Source organism: Aplysia californica, unplaced genomic scaffold, assembly GCF_000002075.1.
Source record: "Aplysia californica isolate F4 #8 unplaced genomic scaffold, AplCal3.0 scaffold00120, whole genome shotgun sequence".
Taxonomy (NCBI): Eukaryota; Metazoa; Mollusca; class Gastropoda; order Aplysiida; family Aplysiidae; genus Aplysia; species Aplysia californica.
Window position 1 is genome coordinate 703,318 of NW_004797390.1, and position 7,821 is coordinate 711,138.

General features: G+C 39.5%; 1 protein-coding gene across 1 annotated transcript in view; it reads left to right on the forward strand.

Moving 5' to 3' along the window:
• LOC101846497 (ranBP2-like and GRIP domain-containing protein 3) overlaps window positions 1-7,409 on the forward strand; it is a gene marked incomplete in the record, with an annotated part of 88,555 nt that extends 81,146 nt beyond the window's left edge. The window contains 1 exon segment of the mRNA XM_035969148.1: window positions 6,808-7,409.
• Between the last annotated feature and the right edge of the window lie 412 nt (window positions 7,410-7,821).

Consider the following 7,821-nt stretch of genomic DNA (forward strand, 5'->3'; position numbering starts at 1 on the left):
AGTTAAAAATTTATAAATAAATAAATAAAATAAATATAAAAAGTTGAAGCTCACCAATTCCAAAACTATCTTTTGCTGCCCAAAAATTCCCCCATCACCTGCCTGCCATGACGTCACATAACACTATTATAATAGGTAGGCCTACTTGACTTTGTGACTGAAATGCGATGCCTTAGAAAAGCTGTAAACAAGACCAGGCGAGACCAAATTAGAAACTCAGTAATCCGAGAAATGGTGGGCTCAAATGATGTCATGAATCACATTCAACATCAAAGAATCAAATGAGAGGTGTGCTGACAAAATTAGTGTTCTTTCCAGTTTTTGCCATTTGAAAATTGATACATTAACTATTTAGTTGGTGGAGTTTGTACAATTTGTAAGTATAGAATAATAAAAGACACGGTAGACTTGAACAAAATGGCATCAGCTAATAATCTTTAAATCTGACCCCAGTGTTGATTTTCGGCCGTTATCTCCATTCTTGGATCGCGAGAAGTGACTCATTTTGTCAGCACACCTCACAAATGGTTCCGACATCTCCTACGATTACCAACACATCATCCAGCCTAATGTACCTACATTAAAAAAATCAATGGCAACAAGTCTAGAGGGCGACCGAGAAAGACCTGGATACATGGAGTCAGGGAAACATTAACCACCCGCGGCATCCCCCTGACCCAAGCTCTCCGGCTGGCGACAGAGAGACGTCTCTTTCTTCCCGCGACACCCAAAAGGGTATAAGCGGCGGATAAAAGTAAAGTAAAGTACTTGACTTTGCCCAAGGGTCTCCCACAGGCTAACAGAGGGAAGAAACCACCTTACTACTTACTACTCTCGTTGGAAGATCGATGGTGTGAAAATCAATATAATATTCCCTTCAGCTACCCATTACAAGGCAATGGGTTGAAAAACCTCACACCTAGGGCGAATTCAAGTTGATTTAATTGCCTTGAATACTATGGAGGGGTCTTCTATGGTTCAGACTAATTGCACCCCCCCCCTTTCCTTGACAGCCCCCTTCCCTCCACCCCCACCCCCCCAATCCCCACCCACCACTGAGCTTATGCTTATGCCCACAGATGTCCTGAAAACGTTCGCTTGAGCGTCTCCAGACACCAACTTTCCGTCGTTGAAGAACATTATGAATATCTGTTTTATGCACCCCGCATAATTTAGCAAAACTTGATCATTTTTTTGCATAATTTCTGATTATGTTCCTTTATCATTCTTTGTTAAATATTAACAGAATTGCATAATGTCACATTTTTGGGCTCAGTTTACATAATTTCAGAATTTTTCTTGCAATAAAACGACGGGGACAGGAGTATGGGCCCTCTGTGAACTGTACATCTGACCACTGGTGACGTGTCTATCGCAGGCGATTTAATGTGTACCAGGGCCTTGCTGGGTGCTCTGGTGTGGTTTGTTCCTTCTTTCCTATCAACAAACATCTCCTCTATCGTCTTTTTCTCCCCTCCTTCTCCTTTATGTTTGTTACTCCCTTGTAACACCTCAAATCTTCTGGCGTTCATATGACCTTATGCAGTTGCGAGCGCCGTAGAACCTCTACTAAAACAACGGCGTCAGGGGTAGACAGACGCATGGTCGTCTTGAGGGGAGTCCTTGATGACGTCATCTGTTCCTTATGGACTTGGTATACTTCTATCCCCGTCGTTTTATGCAAGAAAAATTCTGAATTACCCAAACTGAACCCCAAAAATGTGAAATTATGCAAGTCTGATAATTTTAACGAAGAATTATTAAGGAAAATAATCAGAAATTATGCAAAAAGTGATCAAATTTTGCTAAATTATGCAAGGTGCATAAAACCCCGGGGACAGGTTCCTTATGGACTTGGTATACTTTGTCGTTTCTCTGAGCCATTGGTTAAAGACCTCGACAAAAATGGGGCAATAAAGAAATTCCTCTAAAACCAAAAGAAGAAAAAAACCTCACCCAGAAGTAATGGCAAGTCACAATGTTTCCCTTAATCTGATTCTGATTTTCTTAATTATTCAATCACTCAAAGATCGTGCGAATGGGGTTTACAAACAGTCCTTTTTTAAAAATGAAAGTAAAAGTCACCCTACTTGGGTAGTTTGTAGTAGTAATCGTTATATTCTCTTCTTGAATGCATCGTCAGAAATATGTATATAAAAGACATTCCAGGTGTATGGAAAATACAAGGTATTGACGCAAAGAATTTGTACCACAAGAACAACTCAATTACTGGGTGATAAAAAAAACAACTGTACAACTTTTTTTGTAATTAATATCTCGCACTAAATGTGTACTAGACGTTGTAATTTTGGACAAATATAATTCATTCAAAAGGAATTTGTTTGATATAAAATTTACAAAGAAGAAATTAATTTTCGAAAATGGAAATGGCTTTTACTAAAACCCCATATAATGCAAAATGCACCAATTTAAAAGATCTTGTAAGGAAAGTCATGAAGTGATTCGTTTTGGGGGGTTTTCCTTTCCTTTTATTAAAAAAATATAATCTTTCCATCTCCGTAACCTTTAAACAGTGTGTCTTTTCTCCTACAGAGTTTAAAAATAAGTTTTTAAATTCCGGAATTCCGAGAACCACTGGTCTATATATATGTCCTCCTTTTAACTCGACACATTTTAACGCGTCGTTCGTAATGTTCAGTGGTGGCCAAACACAAGGATCCACTCGACCGTGAGTATACAAAACCACACACACTGTGCACTTTACGGTATGGAGCTCTTTCTAGAGACAATTTGGAAAGGGGGGGGGGAGGGGGGGGGAGGTTGCCCAAATAGACAACATTTGTGGAGTTGATATACCCTGAAAGGTGAATATGGGTTTTGCCAAAGAACCAAATTAAGAGCACAGGGGAAAAACGACTGTAATTACAAACTGGAAATTGTGAGGGTGCCAATTTTAAAAGGTTGTGGACTCATAACTTAATATTTCATTATTTGTTTGACTGGCGGTTTTTTTTTTTTTTAAGTGTAGTTGAATGGGAAATCAAACAACAATAATCAACTAACAGTTGAACAAAAATACAGTTATGAGTCAACAAGCGTTCAAAATTGATACCCTCACGATTTTCAGTTTGCGACTAAAAATCGTTTTTCCCCTGTAGTCTTCAAATGTCAGAGAGGAAATGTTCATGCACTTCGAGACGATCGAGGAATCACGAACACGTTCTAGATCTATTCCCTGGTAGCTTCGTGAATGGGAAAATCTGCCTCCAGAATACGGACCGTTGAGATGTAGGAAAGTCGGTTCTGAAGACATCGTCTACGGAAAGACGTCTCACGGGGCTCATCTACTGAATACTGCACCCTCTGGTGACGCGTGTGTTTGACCTGAAGTGGTCGTTTTGTCTGGGAAGTTTTAGCTCTGATTCTCTCTCTACAGATCCTAACTGACGGATCGTGTTCACCCTTTACTTCAAACAAGGCCTTAAGGGCACTTTAACATTATATCTGTACCTTGAGCCACACTTGCGAAATGAGTTGGTGGTGAGGAAATGTTCAATACAAAAAGCTCTCTGCTCTTTACAAATATTATTCATGATCTCAGTAGGCAAAGGAAACTTGAGAAAAACTAACAGCAAACTTCTGTTGGCCTGTTAGACTACTGTAGTTTGTAATATGGCGCAATCGAGGGGATTTTTAGTGGTAGGCCTAATGCGAAATAGTGCGTCATGTTACAAAAATGGGGACATAGCTAAAAATGTTTTTTACGCCCTATGTAGAGCAAAACTATTCTGTGGATGGATCTAAAATGAATATCAAACAAATTCCTTTTGACTTCCAAATGTTGTGTATAGATTTCAAACGCAAAACATCAGTGTGGAGGAAAATATTAACAAAAAGTTGTACAGTTTTTTTTTCATCACCTTGCATTATCATTCTTACCCCCTCCCCCCCCCCCCCCCCCCCCCCCCCCCCCCCCTCTCTCTCTCTCTCTCTCTCTCTCTCTCTCTCTCTCTCTCTCTCTCTCTCTCTCTCTCTCTCTCTCTCTCTCTCTCTCTCTCTCTCTCTCTCTCTCTCTCTCTCTCTCTCTCTCTCTCTCTCTCTCGTATGCTTGTAGTACCTCCAACAAGAGACAGTCTATATTACTGTTACAACTGCTTCCCTTTGGTCCTCTCCAGTCCAATGCCTCCCTGCTGCTCCCTGCATGAAACAACGCGATTGAAGATACACGTTAGAAACCTGATGGATCTACTAGGCAGAAAACAGTAGAGGGTCCGATACAAAGACGGGACCGGAAAGTTTCCATTACATTTTGCATCCACACGAATGATATAATAGTTCTTTCAACCCCACGTTGAAACTGCTTCACAAAGTTGTGAATTCAATTAAAAGACCAACTATCATTGTAATTATAGCCATGTCCTTGCCTCTGTGACTAGTAGCTTTTAACCAGTTCAGAATTCACCGCTCAGTCATGAGAAGTCCATCCAGCCACTAGGTTTGAAAATAGTGCGTTGATATTTAATTATTTTCTCTCGATCAGAGTGAAGGTACAGGTGTAAGACGGCCACTTGGGATAAGACATGAGCTATGCCATTTTGGAAAGGGTTAATTAAGCAAGGGGAAACCCCAAGGGAAAGAAGGCTTAGGGGAGGGGGGGGGGGTTAATTCCTGGCGGTCAGATGATGACCGGGAGACAAAAATAAAATTGCTCAGTACGAGTTGTTGCCGATACATGAGGCACAAAAAAAAAACCATTGTTGTATTATATAATCATAATTTGTAATCTTGTTTTGTTGTTTACATATCATATTAGTAATATCAAGATCAACTGGTCGCTTTTAAGTACAAGGGGGCTATCCCGAAAACTGCTGTTTAGAGAAAATCGAATATAAAGTTTTTGCCACTTGTTCAGTTTCTCTAAAAAACAAGAAAAGTTTTCTCCATAACCAAACAAGTATACACCCCACTGGAACCAAACTTCTCCTATTGGTAGAGCAACGCCCACTTTTGGTGCTGGTCAAGATTTCTGGAAATCCCCTTAACCTGGGTTTGCCCGCTTGTCCTTAGAAGCGACCAACTATGAAGAGCACGGAAAGTTTGAGTGTCAAAACAAAGTGTTCTAACCCTTGGTGTAGCTGCCATTTCATCGCTCGCTCATTATCTGACAAAAACTCCTGCTTGCTGTCAATTGCATTCTTTATCAAATTAATCTGCTTTCTTTCATCAAAATTTGACATGGGAGGTACTGTACATTCCAAATGCAAACACAACTGCGAAATAACTTTCTGGTTGACTGTTGGCCACGATGACATCAAACTGAACCCAATCGTGACTTACAACCCCCCCCCCCCCCTTCAATAAAAAGTGGAAGGTTTGATCTTCCTCGTTCTCGATGACAGCAGCTAGACAGTCAGTCCGATGTCGCGCACAAACTGTGCAGTCAGCTTCAAATCTAAGAGACTGCCATAGAGCTTTCGCTCAAGGGGGGTCGCATTCTGCCATGTCTGTGTACTAAGGGAAGATTTGATCAAATGATGGTGCCACAGCAATAGCTTTACGTCCTCTCCTGGAGGAAACTCTGGCCACCCTCAACTGTATCCTGTCCCCGGGGTTTTATGCACCCCGCATAATTTATCAAAATTTGATAATTTTTTGCACAATTTCTGATTATTTGCCTTTTATCATTCTTAGTTAAAATGGACAGAATCGCATAATTTCGCATTTTTGGGCTCAGTTTGCATATTTTCATAATTTTTTTTGCGTAAAACCGCGGGGACAGTGTATGAAACTCTACCATATGATGATTTGACGAGACTTTTTTTTTCAAATCAGACCCGCGCATCTTAGTCGTAGCGAAATCAGGCACTCGTCAAACAAACTGAAATTGAAGAAACCGTCATTTATTCTTATCCTGTTGGGCAATTTTTATCAATCTTATTTTTCATCTCAACGTTTTTTATGTCCACTGAAAAAAAACAAATCTGGATGGATGTTACTGGGAAAAAATGTTGATCAAAGGTACACAAAATAAATTTGTAAATTTGCAGTTTCCAAGGGCACTCAAGCTTTGGAAGTCACAAAAATTGGCTGCCTTAATCTTGTTATTTTTAACCCTGACACCAAACGACCTCCATCTCCTTCACTCGCAATTTATGTATATACATATATATATATATATGAAACTTGAGAAAAACTAACAGCAAACTTCTGTTGGCCTGTTAGACTACTGTAGTTTGTAATATGGCGCAATCGAGGGGGGGGGGGTGATGTGTCGGACATCGCATTGTCCCGTTTCTCCCTCAGCGTGTTTGAAAACAGGATATACAGCGGAATCTGGTCCTTGGTCGCTGTGTGAGAAAGAAGAAAAGATATGAAGAAAGAGGCACTGAAGGCTCTTTAGTAGGGTGCTCATTGCTGTCTGCCTAGGGCGATGAATGAATTGGACACGGATTGGGCAGTTTGTATCATGGTCCCAGTCGAAGTGTTGGATTTTAGTTCAGGATATTTTTTTAGCGTGTCCTTACAAAGGGTTCTTGCTGGCCAAATTTGTGTTTCGAGATGTCTGCTAGTGCTATGTTAACTTTTTTTTTCAGTCAACACAATGCACATAGCATTCAATGATTCATTCGTAAAAGATGAAATGGAAAGGCATTGTTGAAAATTGTTTGTATTGAATTTGACTTTATATATGTATAGATGTGTTTTGCATTAAACTTGGAACTTGTTCCCCACCAAGAGTAGCTTCTGTTTCACCATCATTGTAATTTACGGACTAGCGTTTTGTACTAGGAGATGTTTGTTGGTAGAAAAATAATTTACTGTCTGTTCTGTTTGGGAGAGGGTGAGGGGTTTCCATTGAAAACAAAAATTATATTAGTTAAGTTTGTATACTTAAGCTGTGGCATATGTGTTGATTTCTATTGGTTCTGAATCTTGTACCTATCATATCCCATAGCAAGGGGGTTTATTTTTTTTTTTTTTTTTTTTATATTGTCAGTGGCATCTGATTAGTTTTTATTCCCCATGCATCGTTTTGAAGTAGATATTTACTAGAGTCCGATGAAGCTTTTCTTATCACAAATTTTTGGGTGGGTGCTCTGGTGTGGTTTGCTCCTTCTTTCCTATCAAACATCTATCGTCCTTGTCTCTCCTCCTTTTTTGTGTTTGTTACTCTCTTGTAACACATCTATTCTTCGGCACTTATATGACCTTATTGTGTTGCAAGTGCCGTAAAACTCTTTCTGAATCTAAAATCTAAAACAAATTTTTGTCTGTGAGACCAGTAACTGAGTACCCTGCCTTGTGTACTTTGTGACATTTCTAGTGGTTAGGACGGCCGTTTGGAACACATGACGTGGAGATTCGTGGATGCTGTAAACTGTCCCCGTCGTTTTATGCGAGAAAAATTCTGAAATTGTGCAAACTGAGCCCAAATTGTAACAAAGAATGATAATGGAAAATAATCTGAAATTATGCACACAAAAATTATCACATTTTGCTAAATTATGCGGGGTGCATAAAACCACGGAGACTGTAAATGTTTTCCAAGAACTTTAGGTCATGTTCTTATCAGAAATCTCAAGTCCAAAGTTGAATGAAAAAATACTTTTACTTTAATATATAGTGGACATTTTTTGCAGCAACAGTCTAATGTGAGAATCAAGTACAAAAGTATGATTTTCACCTCTCTTTTTTTCCCCCCTCCATAGAGGCAATGTTGGCCATAATTTTCTAATTAGTTTGTAGTTGACTATTTTGCAACTGTCTAAGTTGAGATTCAAGTACAATTGTATGATTTTCACCTCTCTTTTTTTTCCCCGTAGAAGCAATGTTGGCCATAATTTTCTAATTAATATGTAG